This window comes from Chroicocephalus ridibundus, chromosome 1 (assembly GCF_963924245.1).
Source record: "Chroicocephalus ridibundus chromosome 1, bChrRid1.1, whole genome shotgun sequence".
Lineage (NCBI taxonomy): Eukaryota > Metazoa > Chordata > Aves > Charadriiformes > Laridae > Chroicocephalus > Chroicocephalus ridibundus.
The window spans coordinates 121,729,533-121,749,414 of NC_086284.1; the positions used below are offsets into that span (position 1 = coordinate 121,729,533).

Genomic DNA, 19,882 nt, shown 5'->3' on the forward strand with positions numbered 1-19,882 from the left:
GACAGCGTGGGGTTGCGGGGGGGCTGGGGCGACGATGCATAAATATGAATCGCCTGGCAATTTCCTGCCTGCGAGATTAGCTGAGCAAACAGGGCGGCTCTGGGAGGGCGCGGGCCCGGTTTCCCTCGCCTGGGGCTGGGGGGGTGCCATTACCTGCCTGCGCCTTCCCTCCTCCTCCTCCTCCTCATCCCGAGGGCAGCCCTGTCGGAGAGGGGGCTGCCCTCTGCCCTCCCAACCCCCGAGGGGAGCCGCGTTGCCCCTCTGCCCTGGTGGGGTGTCACTGCCGCTCGCCCCAGCCCCGGGGTCACCAACCTGCTGCCCCCTTTCAGAAGCCTTACTGCAACTTAGTCTTACCTGAAAAAAATACACATGTGCATGTATGTGTGTATTATAGATACATATATATGTGTATTACATTTATACATATATATGTATATATACACACATACATGTGCATATATATATTTGTGTGTATATATATTATATGTGTATTATATACATACACACATAAATATCATAAATCATAGAATGGTTCAGGTTGGAAGGGCCCTTAAGGATCACCCAGTTCCACCCCCCTGCCCTGGGCAGGGACACCTCCCACTAGACCAGGCTGCTCAAAGCCCCATCCAGCCTGGCCTTGAACACTTCCAGGGATGGGGCATCCACAACTTCCCTCGGCAACCTGTTCCAGTGCCTCACCACCCTTATGGTAAAGAGTTTCTTTCTAATATCTAATCTAAATCTCCCCTCTTCCAGTTTAAAACTGTTACCCCTCGTGCTATCGCCACGCTCCCTGATAAGGAGTCCCTCCCCATCTTTCCTGTAGGCCCCATGTATACACACGTAGGGCCCCCAAAAGACTCCCGTCCTGGCCCCGTGCATCAGCAAAGGATTCACGCAGTTGGCAGCTGCCACCACCAGCATTTTGCTGTCCTACAGCGCGGAGCGGAGCCACTGAGCCTGGCCGAGCCTCAATGGCGGGAGTTTGAAACCAAAGCAAGGGTACATGCCTCGCCTGTCCCCTGTTTGGCGAGTGGCTGGGGGTGCGGATCCAGAGCCCTTCAGGGGTCCCCGCAGAGGCAGCGAGGCTAACCGCTGGCTTGCAGCTGTTCCCAAGGAGAACAACAAGGGCAAAGAGCTTCCGGGGAGGTGCCGCCGAACCCCCAGGATCAGTGTGTGCTGGGAGCCCCGGGGCATTTAACGAACCTTCGCTTTCTGAGTGCACATAGAGTGTCAGCTTGGTAAGAGAAACGCCAGTGATGAGATGCGAGCCAGCCTGCAGGGCTGTGCTCAGGGCAGCAAGCCAGAGTGTCCTGCCTAGCGATCTTGTTCCGTGCTGTGTGGCCCCATCACTCCACCTTTCCCCATTTGTTTCCCACCAGAGGAAATTCAGGGATCCCAGCACGTACCTGCAGCCCAGGGGTCCTGTGGCGTGAGTGGAAGCTCGGAGATCTAAACCGCTGTCACCACCACTGACTGTTCCCACCAACCACGGGGAAATAGGGTTCGTAGTGATCTGGTTCCTGCCTTGCATATTCCAGGGGATATTTTACTTGCCTAAAACCGTTACTTTACCACAATATAAACTTTGTAATAACTCATTAAAATCTGGAGTCTGTATAGTAACACCCACAGTACCAGAGAATATTAAAAAAAAAAAAAATTGCCTTGGCTGTCCTGGTGTCTACTGTGTTTTATGTATAAAAAGACAAGCTTTTGAGACTAATTACCCTAATAGGCCAAAATCTAGACGAGTTGTTCTTCTGTGATGCCCCCACAAATATCCGAGTGCTTCATGTACTCCCAGTGTTGAACCTGGCTCTTCTGTTGTGTTCACTGAACAATCAAGGAGTACACATAGTTAAAAAAATAAAGGCATATATGCCTAACGAATGCAGAGTTAAGAACATGCCCACAGCTAGAAGAGGCGAGAATGACTTTTAACCCTGCCACAGCCAGAGCCAAAAGCAGCCAGCCTTCCCTTCGTCTCACATGATATTCCTTTCAAGTGGGAAAACTGTAAGTAATAGTCTGCAAAAATCTCCCTAGGGAAAATGATGCCTATTAGTACAGAAAGGAGTAACTTTGCACTTGCGGTTAAACTGTTACTCCAAAGGACTTTTGATACGCTGGCTGAAATGTTCCTTTAGTTCCTACACAGTAGGTGAGGTGGCAGCAAAGTTGGATCAGGCAGAGCATGTGTTTCCTCTCATACATGTATGCTGGGAAAATTTTATCTGAGTCAGGGTCATCTGTTTCTTGGCAGCAAAGGAGAGAAAAATAAGAAATAAAGCTTATTTCTCAAATAACAAGAGGTACTCAAAACCAGCCATAGCTGAGGCCCTAAAATAACTCGATAAGTTGGAATGTCTAGCAGGCAAGAGTCTGGCATTTTAAAAACAAACAAACAAAAAAACTCTCTTGGACATTTTATAAGTAGGAAATACTTAAAACTTAGCAAAAAAAGTGAAACTCCAAAAAACAAAGAGCTGAAAACTCTTGTTGGAACAAAAGCAACAATACTACTATTAAAGAAAGTCAGGAAAAATGGTATGGAAACTTGCACGAGAGCTACAAGGCGTAGATGGGTTCAGCAGTCCAGTTAGCTAGCTTTAAGTGTTTTCATGGCAGTTGCACGGCTACATCAACTGTATTGCATATCATAGAGGCTTTCAAAGTTCTCCACCCCTGAGTATGCAAGCATGCCCAATAAAAGTTTTGTTTCCATGGTAATTCATATAAGTAGAAATCAAATGCTGGCATGTTTGCAAAAAGCATGCTTTAATCAGGAGCATTGAGAATGTTAATAAAATACTTCAGTGCCGCGCTTCTGTAACAGGGAAGGCGAGATCACTTCAGATACTTCAGAACCGAAGTCACCACTGAGCAGGCACCCGCAGTCACAACCTCTGCATTACTTGGTCCCTCACCTTTACAGATTTTATCCACTTCAGGTGTGGACGCGACTGCATTTCTGTCAAATGAGCCAGAGCCCACAGCCGGGAGTTGGTTCAGGCTTTATGCTGCCTGCAGGAGGAGAGACAATACCCAGCCTGACAAAGTCAGTTGAGATAAAGCTACCCATTTATGACTGGGTGTAACTACACCCAGTCTTTTCTTTGGTGGCAAAACTGGTCTGGTTTCTTCCTTTTCCTGCCTTAACTATTCATTTGGGTTCCCCATCTGTAGTTTGTGACCTTCTTTGGTGGCCTGACGCAGTTATTTGTGAAAACCAGATCAAGGAAATGATCCAGGTGAAACCTCTTCCTCCCCTGCACCTCTTCCCCTTCTGAAAAAGGTCCAACAAGTACTTGCGTTAGAGTGACTGATGAGAAGAGGAACACCATAGATCTGAGCAGCAGTGCTTGACACCGAGCCTCCATTTCTTGAACCGATGTCACCAATGGATTATTAAATTGCACTCTTTGTGAAAAAAACATGTCACAACAAATGCAGTCCTAAGGATTCAGTGCTTTCCAGCGTGTAACCAGAGCATTTTGAACTACTGCCTCAGTGAAAAAACCCAGCTGTTGCTTGCCGTTGCAGAATAAAACTACGCAATTATTTATAGCTTGAAAATAATAACAATGGTCACAACCAGAACTTCTGGTGAAACTTCAAAGCAAGCGGTGATTCTTCTGTTGCAACTTCCTCGGAGACGTTTGAGGCAGTGTAGCAGGCTGGATTCTAGGTACTGGAAGAAACTTGATTTTTAGGGCTTGTTGGGAATCTCTGCAAAATAAAAAGGCAACCTGGAGCATGACTGCATTCATCAGTACCATTCCGGTGAAAAAAATCATGCCCAATAGTTACACTGGTCGTTCAAGTTAAAAAATGTAAAAATCTGTTAATGCAGCACACAGTAGAGAGGTATACCAAACAATAGCAAAATCATATAAGCTGAGGTTCAATCAGTGGAGTGTTCTTGTGACTTGCCCTGAAACTTTCTTAAATTGTCACACAAGAACTACCAACAAGAAACTGCCTGGGGAAAATAAGTTACATGAGTAATCAAATCTCATGCTCCAGGGCACAAGTCAATTGCTGGAAGGGTCAAGAAAGGAATTTCCTCACTCTCTTCCTTTGCACAGTTGTACACAATTAACTAGGTTGTAATTGCAAGGCAAGAAAGCAGTTAGGTTTTGCATTCCTCTGAATCATCAGGCTCCGGCTGCTTTTGCAGCTGAATTCAGAGCTTAAGGGACACGTCGGGTAGGTGGGTTTTGTTGCACTTCTCTGAGGCTTTGCCTAGATTTTTGAGGTCTTTTCTTCCTTTGATGCTGACTGCCTAGCTCAGAGCATGGCTGCATTGCAGAACTACCGTTAAAGCGAGGACTCGACTAATTCGGGCAGTTAGTTTTCTGTTAATAATAAGTAGTTAACTTAAAAATGTCTCTATGGATAAGTTGCACAACTCCTAATGACTAATTTAAGTAGTAGCAATGTCGTAGCCATAATAGCCTAAAGATATAAACAAGACAAGATTTGTCGGAAAGGTAACCATTTTTATTAAAGTAACTAGACATTTAGTGCAACAGAAGATCACGCTATTTCTTCTTTAAATAGAACATTTTAGTAATCAAAAGGATTTTTGCTAACACGGGCCAGACATTACTCTGCTTCAAATCACAAGAGCACTACCTTATTAGCTTGTGTATGGCTATCTGTCTTGGCAGCTGATTAATTGCTTCCCTTTGCTAGAATCAGCATGCTTCTGTGGATGGGGGTGGCTTAAGCCTTAATTAGCCAACTCAGACAGTGCAGCTCAGCTCCCTACAGTGTTACTAAAGTTCTTCTGTACACAAGTGCATTTTTGATATATGATCTGTGAGCAAACGTGTTGAAAACTGCAAGCACTAGGTCTACAGGCGACGCCTTGGTCCATGCCCCTCATAGATGTTAAGTCAGCAGGCAAAGGGTTGGCAGAAGACAGGGTGCAAATGCCATAGCTACGCTGGTTTACAGTTAATTACAGTCACAGGTTAGGGCAGCAACTCATTTTGTACTCAGTGGTTGGACACAAGGGTATCTTCATCCTACAGTTGCCCCTTCTAGACTTATCTTTTCCCCAGCCAGCAATAAGCTGATTCATAAGTTCCCACATGCACCTTAGTTTGGGGCCTTATGATTTGCCTTGGGTGCCAAGCCAGGGAAGTTTTCTGTTCTCCCTTGGTCTCTATTTATCAAATCTGGGTGCAGAAGTCTCTTATATATTTCACAACGTGGTGGGTCATGTCAGTGAGACAGTACTTTCCTTAGTAGGAAATGAGAAGAAACGTAAAACCATCTAAGCCACTCGTCCAAGGTTACACAAGAAATCTCAGTGGGAGCAAGGTGTGGAACGCAAGAACCCAAGATACTACTTTAGTTTCACAGTTAATCTGTATAAAGACAGATCTCTCTGTGTTGAAATAAATACTCATTTGATTTCTTCCTCCTGCAAAAAATATACTTCCCCTTCGGGTGAAACTCAATTAGTTAGTACGGAGTTGAAAGAGGTAAAAAAATACATTTCTACCAAAAGGAAATATGGTTGCCAAAACTTACTTCATTCTGTTCAGAGTCATTTGGGCTGGAATTGATGTACTGGCTTTCTTAAAGGAAAAAGCTCTGCCTAGCAAAGTTTAGATAAAATATATCCTCACAACTGATTCATGAAGCTGCCTTTGCTGACAAGTTTTTATATGCGCATTGAGAAGGGCGGTAGAGGTTTGTTCTCAGCAGATGGCCCGCAAATGTGGAATTAAGTCCCATTAGCAGCACAAAGGGTGACACAATATTGCTGCTACTTTCCTTTCCTAATAGAGGCAGAATAAGATGCAGAGTTATATTTTAGCCTCAGCTTTCTGGGATTTTTCTCCCAACAGAGGCAGGATTAAGAGCAACTGAAAAATATAAATTATAACCATTTTCTCCATATGTAGCCATACTTAAAAGTGCCTTACATACTTGAACAAAATATACAAAACCCAAAGATAAACATCCTGATGACGCACTAGCGCTCAAGGCAAAATCAACCTAAACCAAAACAGCAGTCAAGTGACAACCCACCATCTGACCTCCCCACCACACTTGCACCCACTTCAACAAAATCCTAAAAATATAGTGGGGTGGTGGAGAGGGTCGCAGAATCGAGTACGTCCAGCTGCTGTCAGAAGGTGCAGGGGAAGGGGGGAGATGGCCCAGCATTTCCCTGCAGGTTTTTTAACTGATGGATGCTGGAGGAATCTGGCTCCTGAGGGCCAGGACAGCTTCTATACCAGACAGCTTGTTGGCGTGCAAGGCACAATAAGGCACATACCCCTCACATATGGCCACTGCCAGGTTAATCCGTATCCCAGTCTTCCCTTTTCCTCTCATTCAGGCCCATTTTGGGTCACCCTGGGGAATAACGGGGGACAATCCTCCTGGTACTGCTGTTTCCCTCTGCCTGCTCTTGGTGCCGTGAGCTTACTCAAAAGAAAGTAAAGCACTTGGGTACCTGAGCCTCGAAGCTCCACATCTCTCCACCTGCCCAGCCTGCGGTGGCCGGGGCCCCTGCGCTTTAACCAGAAGCTGAGGCTTTACAGGGCAGTGCCTCAGCTAACGGGACGACGGTAAACCGAAAAACAAAACAAACCCAGCTGTTCGGGGAACGTGAGAAGTTTGGACATGCTATTTTACAGGAGCTGGACCGTGTAAAGCCTGCTGATTTATGGGCGTATCCTGGTCTACGTGTGTCACCTGAGAGCATCTGTCTCCATCCTGCAGCGCGGCTCCCAGCAGCCGGCTTGCAACGAAGCCCCAGACACGCTCTTCAGTCTGGGTTTGCAGCGCCGTGGCCACGACACCACGCACTCCCAATGAAATTCCCACTGACTGATGTAGGACTAGGCCCACAGGAAGCAATAAAATACGCTTGCGGATCCCAGACTATCACAGGAAATTAACATATGACAATCTTTAACACATTGTTTTAATAAATTATAATTTTGTACTGTAGTTTAAAGACCACTGTGAAATCTGAGATAGGAAGCTGGGGGTGGTCTTGCTTCTTTTTCATAATGCCTTGTTTGCACGTTGCATTTTTTTTTTTCCCCCTTCCTCTTTGTACTACTGAAACCTTAAAACAGTCGGGGAGGCATCCCAGTGTTTGTGAGCAACAACCTTCGGTTTGGTTGTAAGCTCCCCAGACCGTCCTGTAAACCAGAAACCCATTCTAACCAAGAAGAGACGTACACTTTGCTGAGAGGACATAAATTAGGTAGCAACGTGAAACGGGGACGCAAAAGTAGCCCATAAGAGCCAGGCGATTAATGCATAAAGAGGCGAAAAGTCTGAGAGCGGATCCTCATTAGACTTCGGAACAGTTTGTCATTAGCGTGCTTTTTTAAACCTCGGAAGTTTAAACAGGAGAAAAATGTTTCTTTATACCTCAGATCTCCTCTTTTAGTTCAGGGAGGTTTCAGGTTCCCCCTCCCCCCTTCATTTCTGGAGAGGCTGCCAAGTTTTCCCAGAGCTAAAAGCAACAACTTTCTGTTAAACGTTACTTCATGCTTCTGGTATTAATCTAATAGGAGGCTAGATGGGGAGGAGGGGGAAGCAGCAATGAAAGCTGATTTCCTGCCATGCAGTGGGAAATCCATAGAAAATTCAGAACTAACACCAATTTTAACAGCTGGATGACTGCTTTGGCTTTTACTTGCCATAGGAACATGCAACTGCATACTTTTTGTTGTTGTTGTTGTTGTTGTTATAAAATGAAAACAGACATCAAGCGAAATGCAAAATAAAAAGAAGGCTTGCAATTGTAAATACCCCGATTAAACCATCTTATTCAACTGCGCTCGAAATATCAATACATTTTGCAAATTGCCTCTCATTTCTGTTAACATTTCTAATAAGAATGTTCATGGAAACAGAAAATATACAAGGAAATCGTCTTGCTAATAAGCACTTTGACAAATATTTACTTGGGAAGCGCTCCAGCAACCACTTTGAAAAGAGTCTTAGCGGGTTTGAGAATCACGCAATTGGGCCATTGAAAGAAAAACCCCTGACGGAGGTGAAAAAATCATAGCAAGCAGAGCAGACTGCGAACATTCAACGTATAAGTCAGAAACAACAGTCCTGTAGCAGTTCACGGCCACGTATAACATAAACCGAGGAACTGTTAGCAGCACCTCTCTCAGGCGTGCAGCATGCCAGTGGATAACTTCTTGCATTCGGCCTCCATTCTTTAATCAGTTCTTTATTAGCAAGGACTTGACTATTCCGATAATAATTGTTGGGAGGGGGATGGCCACAAGTGTAGCCCTTTCTCTTGACTATTAAAAAGATGGGGTTTTTTCCTCCTTTCACACTTTTTCCTCAGCCTTTTTTCCACCTGTTTCTCACACGCCATATGGCTCAAATCCCGACATATTGCAGAAGTCAAGATTTTTTTTATGTTGATGCAAAGAAAGCTTAATACAGTACACGTGCTGAAATCGAACCCTGTTTTGGAGATAAAGCAGGGCTATAGCTTGTTTGTGCATGCTGTGTATGCTAGGAAGGATCCCTACCGCAGATTATCTCGGTTATAAAGCTTTACCTGCCCACCGATGCGCGTGATCAACAGAGCGAACGTGGCAGCTGGTTTTTATGTCACTGGCTGCAGCCAGCTGTTAGACCGAAAGTGTTAATAACCATTTTCATCAGTCCCAGGCTTGCACTAAAGCAAACTGGAAGACTCAAAAGACTCTCAGGGGTAGTGATAGCAGAAAAACCCCAGAAGCTAACACTCAAAACGCAAAGTAGAAGCTACACTATGTGAGCCGGGAGGCTTCTCGCGGGGCAGATAAACACAGGGCTGGAACATTTGATAGCTTGAAGTATTTGATGGGCAGGAGAGAAGAAAAATAAAAGCCTTGAAAACAAATGGGAGAATGAGAAAAGGTGCAGTGAATACCACATTAGAAAGAAGTTTAAAGAGATGAAGCTTCTTAGGGGTGCAGCACTGCTGAAAAGGCAGACACATCTAAAAAGAAAACCATTTCTAGTTTCTTTATTCTGTGTTCATAAAAATCCAGGACATTATGCACAGCTTTTAAGTCAACAGGACCACTGCCATCACTCCCTCTGTACTCCAAAAATTCCAGCTGGTATCATGTTTTCCTTGTAATGGAAACAAGCTGGCAGAACTTCAAAGACTTGATAACAGCTTATATAGAGAAAGGACAGCAATAGCTAGTTATACTTCACTATTAAAAATGTTGTTTTAACTTCTCTCTCTCTTTTTTTTTTTTTTTTTAAGAGAAGTTGGATAGAATTTGGCAATGCTTAAAATGGTGCCAGACACTTGTATCTCCTCGCAGTTCAGGAAGAAAATGTGAAAATGTAGCTGTACTGGAATTTGTTCAAGAAAGGCTATCTAACAGTTCAACTTTTGTCCAATGTGCCATGGCCAGGGGCTACAAGCACCACAAAATCAAAGAGCTCAGTTGGACAGCTTTTGAATGACTGAAAACCCAAAAAGGGAGTTTTGAAAAATAGGGATATCTAAGTACCCTATTTATTTCTTTATTTGAAGGCACAGAAATCAACCAACCCTGATAAACATTGTCTTAAGAGCATGAGCACTCTGAAGAACCTAGGAAACTGAGCGAAACAATGTTGGGTAAGTGGAAATTAGCCTTTAATTTATAATTTGATATGTCAAATTATAAATTTGCCTTTGATTGACAAATCCAGTTCAAACAATTCCCTCTCAGTCTTACTGTTGCATCTTTTCTAACTTTTGACCACAGTAGGATCGTAGGTTCAGTTTCAAGAGTGTCCTAACTTTCCACATAGTGCTAAATGGCATCTGTACTACATTAAAGCTATGTGATCTGTGCCACTTTTCAGAGATTTAAGAATTATGCTGGGGCTCACAGTAACCAGCAGCTGGGTATCTATATACATAAAGCATTTTTACTTCTCTGGGAAAAATGTTTCTCTCTTAAACATATTACAGTCCCTCTTTTTTTTTTTTTCCTCCTCCTCTCCCTCTTCCCTGATCGTATGCAACTGAAGAAACGGCCTTTGTTAGTTTTTCTGGGCTGGCAGGAAGCCCACAGATCCAGCTGACAAAAACCTCAAGTCAGCGAATCCAATGGGAGGAATGTCCTTTTCAGAGCCCCCGTTTCACAGTCTCCCTGTCATGGAGCATCTCAATAGGGCCTCACAGAAGAGTCTTGCGTGGCCCTTCCTTACAAGGTGAATCATCCTTACCCTTGGTTCCTTGTGCTTAAGTAATTAGCTCTCGTTACCCACCCGTGGCTGCCCAGCATTTGCTGGCTGAGCTCTGAGGGAGGCTGATGTGACAGCATCAGTCCAAAATGAAGCTCCCAACAGTGGGTTCAAGGAGCGATTGCAAGGCTCAGTGGAGCAGCTCCTCTCTCTCCCACCCCTCGTGGCATCCCATACTCGGAGAGAAGCAGCTGGAGAGGGCTCTGTGTTAGCCGAGGCAACCTATGGCCAGCAAAAGGTCCCTGAGTTAAATACACTTGTGTTGCTGTAAGTCTCAGCCTGCTACCAGATCACTGAGTTCGCACCAAAATTTCTAGCATGAAAGAGTCAAGGACTTCATAAAAGCTGCTGGTTCACTCCCGTCAGTAGTCAGAAAAACACGTGCTGCAAACAAACTTAAAGGTCTGTCTATTTATCTCATGCATTAGTTGGATAAGTTGAATTTTGCATTTTTTTTTCCCCAAAGGAATTCAGTGCTTTTTAAGGAAATCAAGAACACAGTAAATAAAGACTTCACCAGGCGGCACAGCAATCTGTGCTACAGCTTTGCAGCACGGAAGTGGTGCATCCTGCAATCAGAGCACTCCATATAATGTCAAAATAAGCACTTATTTCTCATGCAGTTTTCTTTCCCGAGCCTTTCCTTAGCCGACACAACAAGTGAACACTGTTCTTTCTCCTCCCCTTTCCTCAGCGGTCCTTTGGAACTTACCTCCTCTCATTTTGGATTTCCTGTCTGCACCCTAGGGAAAGGATTTTCCTGTGAGAAACAAATGTCACACTGCTGATCTCTTCGTATGCCAATAGACCAAGTCTATCCTCCATGTAAAGCAAAGCTCTGACCTACCTGCTATCAGAATGGCACTGCCCTCACATTATTATTTTTTTCCTGACCCATTTTATTTGGAACTAGCTTTAGAGAATTAGCTTTCTGGTCCCTAGCAGGGCTGCTATTTCCATGTATTACATTAAGATGGATGCAACTGTCCTGCATAGCACATTTTTTCGGTTATTGTATTTGACATTTGGGTCTGAGAAGGCCAGAAAAGCAAGTGAGAATACTCTGTATCTCTTCTGCACACGTACAGAGAGCAGGGCAGAGCGACTCTGCCAGAAGCATCCAGATATGGTGATATTAAACATATGGAGCTGGTTCTGAGATTACAGAAGGTGTTTTTTTATGAGGAGGGAAATCTTCATGGCAATTCGCACCTAATTATTCATGGAAACGAAAGCCACCAGCAAGACATAGGAGGGAAAAAGCGCTTTGCATCTGAGCAGCGAAAGTCCTGGAAGATGTGACTGCTCACATGGTTGGGACCCAAACCTTGCTTCAGATTATGTGTTTTGTCTTCAGTGACTAAAGAGACCAGTAAACCCATCGCCTCTGGGCTGGATCATGGCCAAGGCTGCCGAGCCCCCAGGTGGGTTGCTGACAAGCTTTGGAAGTGTTTGGGAAGGACAGAGGTGCCACCTCTCTTCTCTGGCTTTGCAGAGGCTGGAAGACACAACACAATTGGGCCATACAGACAGAAAAGTCATTTCTGGAAGATGACCAGGGAATGTGTTTACACGCATGCATGCTCAAGTACAAGATGTGCATGCTATATTGAGCATATGTAAAACCAGCAGAGTGTAAAAGCCGGGCTAAAGAATACGGTAGGATATATTACTTAGTGCGTTTCCCTTTAGAGGTCTTCAGGGTGTTTGGTGCTTAGGATGTTCAAAATGCCTTCGATCTCATTGCTATCCTCTTGTGGTACGGTGTAAGAGATGCTAGATCACCACAATTCCAACAGCCCGATGGTGGCAAACAACAGTCTGTGGCTTCGAATGGGTTGTCCTATATATCTTCAAGCTTTTATAGAGCATTGGGGAGTGTTTTGTGGCTTGTGGTATATGCAGAATGGGTGATTTGTAGACCTTTTGGGTCTAACCAGCGATTACCCCTGTGTTCCTGAGGCACTGGACTGGATGACCCTGGTGGCTTATTCCACGTACAGTGTGTGGTATCTCACACTGCTCGCTATTTCGTGAGGCATAAATAACTCTATTCTCACTTTGAAAGTTAACTAAAAACTTCTTTATTGCATATGAAACGATTTTGGCCTACAAAAGTCTAGAGGTTGAACTCTGGGTAATACATTCTGGAAAGCTCAGAAAAGCCAGTACTCTGGCCAGAACATCACCAGAGAGCTAGCTGGGGTTCAGAAGAATGCTTCAGAATTACACACAGCTTTGCTTCAGTTTTACCTTAAGCCCATTCGCTTTGCGTTTTCTGCAATGTAAGCGTAAGAAGAATCTAAATCTACGCTTAGTGATCATTCATGGCACTAATGAAAGTCAGATTCTGACAGTGCTTTAATAGAAGTCAGACTCACTTGGACGGGAAATTACGTGGAGCCTGCAGACACTTTAAAACCAGAGGAACTATCTGTGTAGGGCACTGTTTAGATGGTCTTGAACTTTGTCTCAGTAGCAGCCCAAACTCATAATGTTAGAAATCTCTTAAGGTCATGCTTATAAATAGACCAACAAAAGTCTTTTTCATATAAAGACATAAGGGACAACCTTTCTGTGACAGCCAGACAACCCATTCACATGCTAAATCTAGTCAACAAAGCAAACATTGTGCAAAAAATCTGGTTTCTTCTAAGCGATGAAATAGGTGAATAATGAAGTAAAGCTCATTCGAAAGAGAGAGCATGAGGGACACTGCAGTAATCAGAAAGATGAGTAAAGGTTAGCTGTGATCAAGCTGACCATACAAGAAAGAAAAAAAATCAAACCTCCAAACCCAAGTGCAAGTCTCACTTTGCCAAGTTCAGCTCTGTAGCAAATAAATATTCCTACGTGGAAAGTTCCAATAGAATCTACTTAGGCCAGGTCGGGGCCTCGTTTGCGTTTTATTCTGACCTGGCTTTTCCCTTCTAATTGATGTTCGTTTATATTTTCCACACTGAAATATGAAGTCGTGTTCCCTGTAAAAGATTCACTTGCCTCATTACAGCTAGAAGCAGCAATACCTGCTTCTTTGCCACTGCAATAATGTGGAGATCCATCAGAGTGTTACCACTTTCTGAGCTGGTCAATACTTCTGCATCATTTCTCTCTGGCAGGTGGACAGATGTTGGAACCAGGTACTGCATTTTTCTGATACAAAGCCTTCTGATTTCAGAGCAACTCCTTAAACACAAATTCTCACATATCAGTGAGAGCTTCAGAGCAGGTAACACTTCGCTTGCATGGAGCTCCACGCCTGACTTCTGAACACTCAGCTTTTATTCAGTCAGGCAGCAACTATTTATTTTGCCGAGACTTTCTTGATGCATTCTCTGTGTGCTGCTCTGATGTCCTTCTAGTTTCTCTTCCTTCCACATGAACAATATTTGGCCACCTGCATGTTAACTCAGCCTGTTATCAAACCCTCCACCTACACAACAAGTTCTTAAACAGCTTTGTACATACCCTCATTTTTGGGGTGGTGTCTCCTATTGTTTCAGCTATCTGTTCCATAAAGCTTAATTGCACTTTGCAGTTGGCTCAAATGAAGGGTGGTTGTTACACCCACTACCTTCAGCAAGACTTCATGCAACTGCCAGCATCACAAGATGTGCATTTTTAGTACCCAGACAAGCCATTGCATTTATGTCCCTCAGAACTACTCAACAGGGCAATACAAGTTTTCTCAGACACACAAAACTCTTCCCATAAAACTTCTGGATCTGCAGACCACCTTCTTTTATCTTCATACGGTAAAGCAGCCCTGCATTTAAATGCAGCAGCTCCCTTTTCCGTGACAAAGGTAGTATCTGAGTACTACAGGAAAATGGCCTGTTCCGCTCTTCCTCCTGCCCTTTAAATCACTCTCTTCTCCCCAGCTAAATTTTTTTAAAATTTTTTAAAAGCTTCTCTTTTCCAATTAAATCTGCCAATGGGCTGTTCTCTTTGCTGCAAGAGCTGGATTTTCCCTTACTGTAGGTTCATAACTTTGTAAAACACAGCTCTACGCATTTCAAAATTAATCCGTGTTGTCAGCTAGCCTCAATGGGGTAAGACACAGAGTAGCCAGAATAGCTTAAAAAAAAAAAGAGAAGGAATTTTTACCTTTCAGTCAAACTGGCATTTTTGGCAATGAGTAGAAGCTGTTTTCATCCTCTGGAGAGCTCTTGACAATGGGACACTCACATTCAAGTTCCTGCTGTGTTCACCTGAGAAAGTCTGGAGTTAAAAACCTCTGCTCCGAGTTAAGCTGAGCTACCACTTTAAAGTGGGATGCATCCTGTGTCAGGTCAGTATCTGATACCACAAAACAAACATTCACAAATTAAATCATCCCATTAGCATCCAAAAGCAGACAGTAACACAACTGACATAACAAGAAAAATACAAACTGTAAAAAAGGATAACATTTCAAAGAGTTCTCCTTTCACTCCAGCATGGAATAAACAAATTTCAAGCGCTGCTAAGGAGCAAGCATTGTACTCCAGCAGTAACAGAACTGCAGCGCTGGTAGCAAAGGAGCTCAGGGAGAAGCTTCCACTCTTCATACGGTATTTCCAGACTTTTGGATGGTGCGTCAGATATGAGTCTCCTAGGAACTGTCTTGTGCCAACTTGGCACTCCTCAAATTGTTCAGGTTTTTTTACTGCCTTTGCTTCCAGGGCAGAGGCTGACGGGTGATGGAACGAGGACTGCTGCCCCTTGTAGAGCTTCACAAAGTGCAGGATGGTCCTCCGAGCACAGTAGCAAGCTCTCCTCCCTGGGCCACGTGCCCTTGTAGTGCGGCTGATCCCCCACTGCGATCCTGACCTTTGCAACCATCTCCTTTAGCCCAGCTTCCGAGTCCTCACATCTAGATGGGGCCAGTTCCCAGGCCGAGGAACAATCCCTGTTTACCTAACGACACCATCCTGGCCTAGAATAGGGATGTCCTTTCTCTGACCCATTTGACACAGGAAATTTATCAGCTTTGGAGCTTTTCCATTTAAAACAGAGAGACTTGCATGAACGCCGCTTGCCAAGACCTGCTCCACAGAGCACACAAAGGAGCACAGTGTCATGGAAATAAATGAGGCACTTCCTTGCACAAGCGCGGTGGTATTCTTCAACCCGGCGGTCATGCCCTGGCAGGAACCTCACCTGGCACCTATTTTTGTCAACCAACAGGTCATAACCCGGAGGCAACACACTGTTGAGAACAGACACAAGCTCTTCACAGGAACAAAGAAAAGTGAATGCATGGGCAGGCTTTGGAAATCCCATGGAAGGTTTATCTGATGAGTGATGAGCAGATTGCAAAAACGTTTAAGTACTTCTGGGAAGTACCAGAACCCATTACTGCTCCATCCCAGGAAATTGCCTCATCATTAGGCAAAGCAGTCGCGCTCCCTCTTGCTTTCTTTCTCTGTGGCTTGATGAGTCTGTCTTCCTTTCCTGGCCAAATCATGACTCCACATCACAGGTGAGGTGAAGAGTGTCTCCGTGCCAATTCGTTCGCTGTATAAGCCAATTATCTAGCACACGACATGTAAATTTGGGCTGCCTCAGGCAGGGGAGGAAGCTCATGCTGAATTGATACCCCTCACCTCCCAGATGAGAGGTGGGCACTGCCACAACTTAGAAGAGAACAGCAATTTCCCCATGTATAAAGAGACAACACAGGCGCCTGAGCCCAAGACATGAATCCCAAATTAAAATAATTCCTTATTTCAAAGCTGTGAGCACTCAGCCTAGGAGAGCACAGGAAATTTTGACACATTTTTGTTGTTGTCAACAGCCTTTCCTTGGCCGTTTGCTTTCTCCAGTAGGCCTTGAAGCCCCTTTTTGGGCACCTGGACCAGGACTGGGAAGTGCAGTACAAGTGCTGAGTTTTAAAAAGTTAGGCATGTTGAAACTCAGCGTTCCCGTGCCTGAGCTGCTGTTGTCTGGAGCGACTTGCACTGCAACGCGGACCCACAAAGGACTCGCACAGGTGACTGCCAGCTGGGAATTTTCTAACTTTCAAGTGCTCAGTTTTCTTTTAACAAAATTTTTAAAAGACACCTTGATACATTTCTAAAAGAAAGTTTAAGAAAGCTTGGAAGTAATATCACATGGAAACTTCAGAATTTAGTACAGACCTCTAATCCCTGGGGTTAATGGTAAAATACCCTTGTGAGCCAATGTCACAAATCTGCTTTAATACATAAGGTACTAATACTTCCCTCTGCAAACATTCGAAGAATTTGTATCATCACAAGCGTGTGTATTTCCCAGCCTAAGTTCAGTAGCCTTCAGTGAAACGTCCCATAAAATTTAGCATGAGGCAGGCGTCCTATTTACCGAATAGTTCATCCTCGGCTTTTGAAATCCAAAACATCCTAAACAGTCAAATGGACTCCTGAATATTTGTACCTGCTCTTTCTATAAGCACGGATCCTTACTACACTTTAAAAATGGGCAGTCTAGAGGAAAGTGAGCTTTTGCCAGTCACTCACACACGAGCTGGCAGAGGAGAGGAGGGAACAAAACCGGCTGTTCTACCTAGGCAGCTCGTCAACACATTGTCCCCATAATTAGCCATGCCCTCTGCAACCTCTTATTAGGCCAGCTGGCCCCAGAAACACCAGCATCTCCTCAGAGCCGAAACGTGTAGAGTCCCAGTCAAGAAAAGGCATGAGCTCACCTTCAGAGCGAGGTGGTCTTCCTCCCTGCGAGTGACCTGCGCTCCTCCAGTTTAATTGTCACTTTCTGAAAGCTGGGGTCAGGACGCAGGACTTCATTGATGAAGACGTACCAAACCCTCTCCGGCTCCGAGCACACACACTGAGGCTGCTGGAAGGCAGAATAACCATACAGACGGAGCCAAGTCACACTGATATTGTATGGAGTCTATTTGGAGGCTTGGCCTCAATTAGCATATAAATGAAGTGATACGCAGTCGCAGCTTGCCAGAAAACGAGACAGAATAATCTCCCCAATTTGGCAGCTCTCTAGAGCATTTCATTTGTGAATGAAGAGCCAGGCACACTTCGAAGCCAAGCGGGGTCCCCAGCTTACAGCCAATTGACTTTACATGGTGAAAACAGGTCTTGAGAAGTCGTGAAGCAGACCAGCGCTTTTTCTGCTCTTAAACTAAGTTGCTATTATAGGAAAGTGACTTTAAAGATACTCATCACTGTTCCAGTAGACTGATAGCATTTCACCTCTTGCATCCACAGGCCCAGATGAGCTGTGGTTCAGCCCCCCCACTGCAGGCTTCTGGCCACTAACAGAGCGCTTGATTTTATTCCAAGTACATGAGAAGGAACTAAAAGTTCACGGGAAAAACGATACGGAGGAGATGTGACCACGTAGCTGCTGAGCTTAGACACAGACAGAAGTTTTACTTACGGATCTTTATTAGAGAAAAGAAAAAGGAGACAAAAATAGAAACAAAGATATCCAAAACTGGCGCAAACGAGCAGAGAGGGAACTAGTAGTTGTATTTATTTGTATAGCCTATGCAACCCTTTATAAGGTATTTCAATTAAGACAGAGGGAAGAAGGCTTGTGTTTTTGTATAAATGCCTTTCACATTTATTAGGGTTTAGTTTTCCTTCTTCAAATATTTTCAGTTGTCAGGGGCTCAGCTCAGACGCAAAAGCAAGGAAATCTAAGCACAAAGGCATGCAGATTTTTCCAAGAGCAGTGCAGTCTTGCTCCTATAGCTACATAGTCTACTTCGGGGAGGATCGAATTTCTAGGGAAAAAAGCAAAACAGATTTGAACATAGGTAAAATGTAAAAGGAAAACCAGTGCTAGGCTAGGATGGTCTTTTCTCTTCGGACATTTTAACTCTGGTTTAAATACATAGACTTGAAAAAAAAAATCCATTCTCCATTTACATTAGCAACCACTGTCAAGCCTAGCTTGACTAGCCCTGTAGCCGTATCTTGTTTTCCACCCTGGGACAAATGTTTCTCTTCATTAAAGGGTTGAAGTTACAAGAAAATCTCACAGGTCTCTCTTAAAAACCTGTTTGCGTCCTTCAGCGAGGCTGTGGCTCCTTTTCACGCTGAGTTTGACCCATCCCTTCCCTTCGTTTTTAAGCTCCAGTTTAGTGCTGTCCTACAATGCTGTAGCAGCTGCAATCTGGAACTGCACAGATGACTCATTCTTTGCAAAAGCCCCGGGTCTGCTGCCCAGCTGGGGCGAGGTAGGCGCTGCGCTCCTGCCCAGTTCGCCCTGTGGACATCCGAACATGCGGACGCCTGTAAAAATCCACAAAGTCACTACCTGGTCCTGGACTTGCTTTAGGTAGGATCCCATCTGCTGTTCACAACTAGGAAAGCCGTGTTCTGAATAACTGCTTTCTTTTTCTGTGACGTAAAATAGTCCAAACAACCGTAATGAAAAGCAGGAATGACAGCCTGCTTGAGCAAGAGCTGGGAACTTTAACAACTCGGATCAAAGGAAAGTGTGACATCCAACTTGATTCGGTGCAAAAAAATTAGATTAATGTCACAAGACCAGAAACATTAAAACACAAATAGTCTTCGAAAAGCTCCCCCTGCCCATTTCGTTAATGTTACCCACCGCTAGGCAATCTGCTTTCCTGGTAAGCCATTTCTGGCACAGCTATTGTGTGAAGGGTGGTTTCTGATCTCACGCTCTGGAAAATATCCCGTTCAAGTTTCAACAAGGGCGAAGCATTTCATTGAGGAATTAGCATTTGTTTAACCCACCCTCACAAAAAAAGGAGCACAGTGGTTCATCAAAAATGAATATATCAGAATGAAATAATCCCATGACTCAGGGTTGAACCAGAGTTATGATGCAAATCTACTAGTGACTCCAACTCACATCTGTTCAAATTAAAGGGCAAAACCGCTCTAATCTTGTTAGGTCTTGCATATTCTGACAACACCACCTGAACTGGAACAGCAACATGATTTTCCAGTTGTCTCCGTGCTTTGCTTTCTTGTGGTCAGAACCTAAGAGTAGCTCTGACAAAAAGAGAGGGCTGCCTCCCAAAATTTTTGCTTTGTAAATACATTTCTTATTCGTGCTTCTAGGCATATAACATCACCTCCAGGATCATGAACCTTTTATGACCATGACCTATAGCTTGGCAATTACAGTATATTATGAAATGAAGATGCTAGCTCTGTCCTGAATTCACCCACAAAAGGTCCTGCACACATTACTTCATAAAATCTTGTTTCAGTCTCTCTTCCCTCACCGCAAAAATGCAAAAAGCAAAGCAATATAGCTTAGTAGAGCAGGAATAATGATGATTACTTGGAGCTTTTGCTTGGTTTGTATTATCTCAGCACTACAAGGCCCTAGCTCTCTCCACTGGTGAGGAGTCTTCAGGGGACCAGCTCCATTTGGCTGAACCCTTCTGCACGCTCCGTAGAGAAATGAGACCAGGCAACACAAGCATCGTTGTAAGGGCTTAAGCTACCTGTCTCAAATTAGTTAAGTAATAGGCTGCAAGGGAAGTCTGGTATTGAGCTACCGATACTCTTTATGGACTCTATTACTGAGCACATGACTAAGGACCTTCACCGCACGAGACACAGCCTAGGGACATGCGTGCCTCATGGGCGTTACACCATGGACAAGTGCCACATGCGACACACTCTCGTCTGACGTGATTTCCAGC

The 19,882-nt window shown here is 44.3% G+C and overlaps 1 protein-coding gene across 4 annotated transcripts in view; it reads right to left on the reverse strand.

Annotated features, from left to right (window-relative positions):
• The window catches only part of PHLDB2 (pleckstrin homology like domain family B member 2), a 127,797-nt gene that overhangs the window by 71,933 nt on the left and 35,982 nt on the right, over positions 1-19,882 (reverse strand). For all 4 annotated transcript variants that reach the window (XM_063349118.1, XM_063349125.1, XM_063349110.1 and 1 more), the window contains 2 exons: positions 16,919-17,067; positions 14,359-14,550 (listed from right to left, as the gene is read on the reverse strand). The gene's annotated coding sequence lies outside the window, so the exon portion shown is untranslated. The remainder of the gene's footprint in view (positions 1-14,358; positions 14,551-16,918; positions 17,068-19,882) is intronic.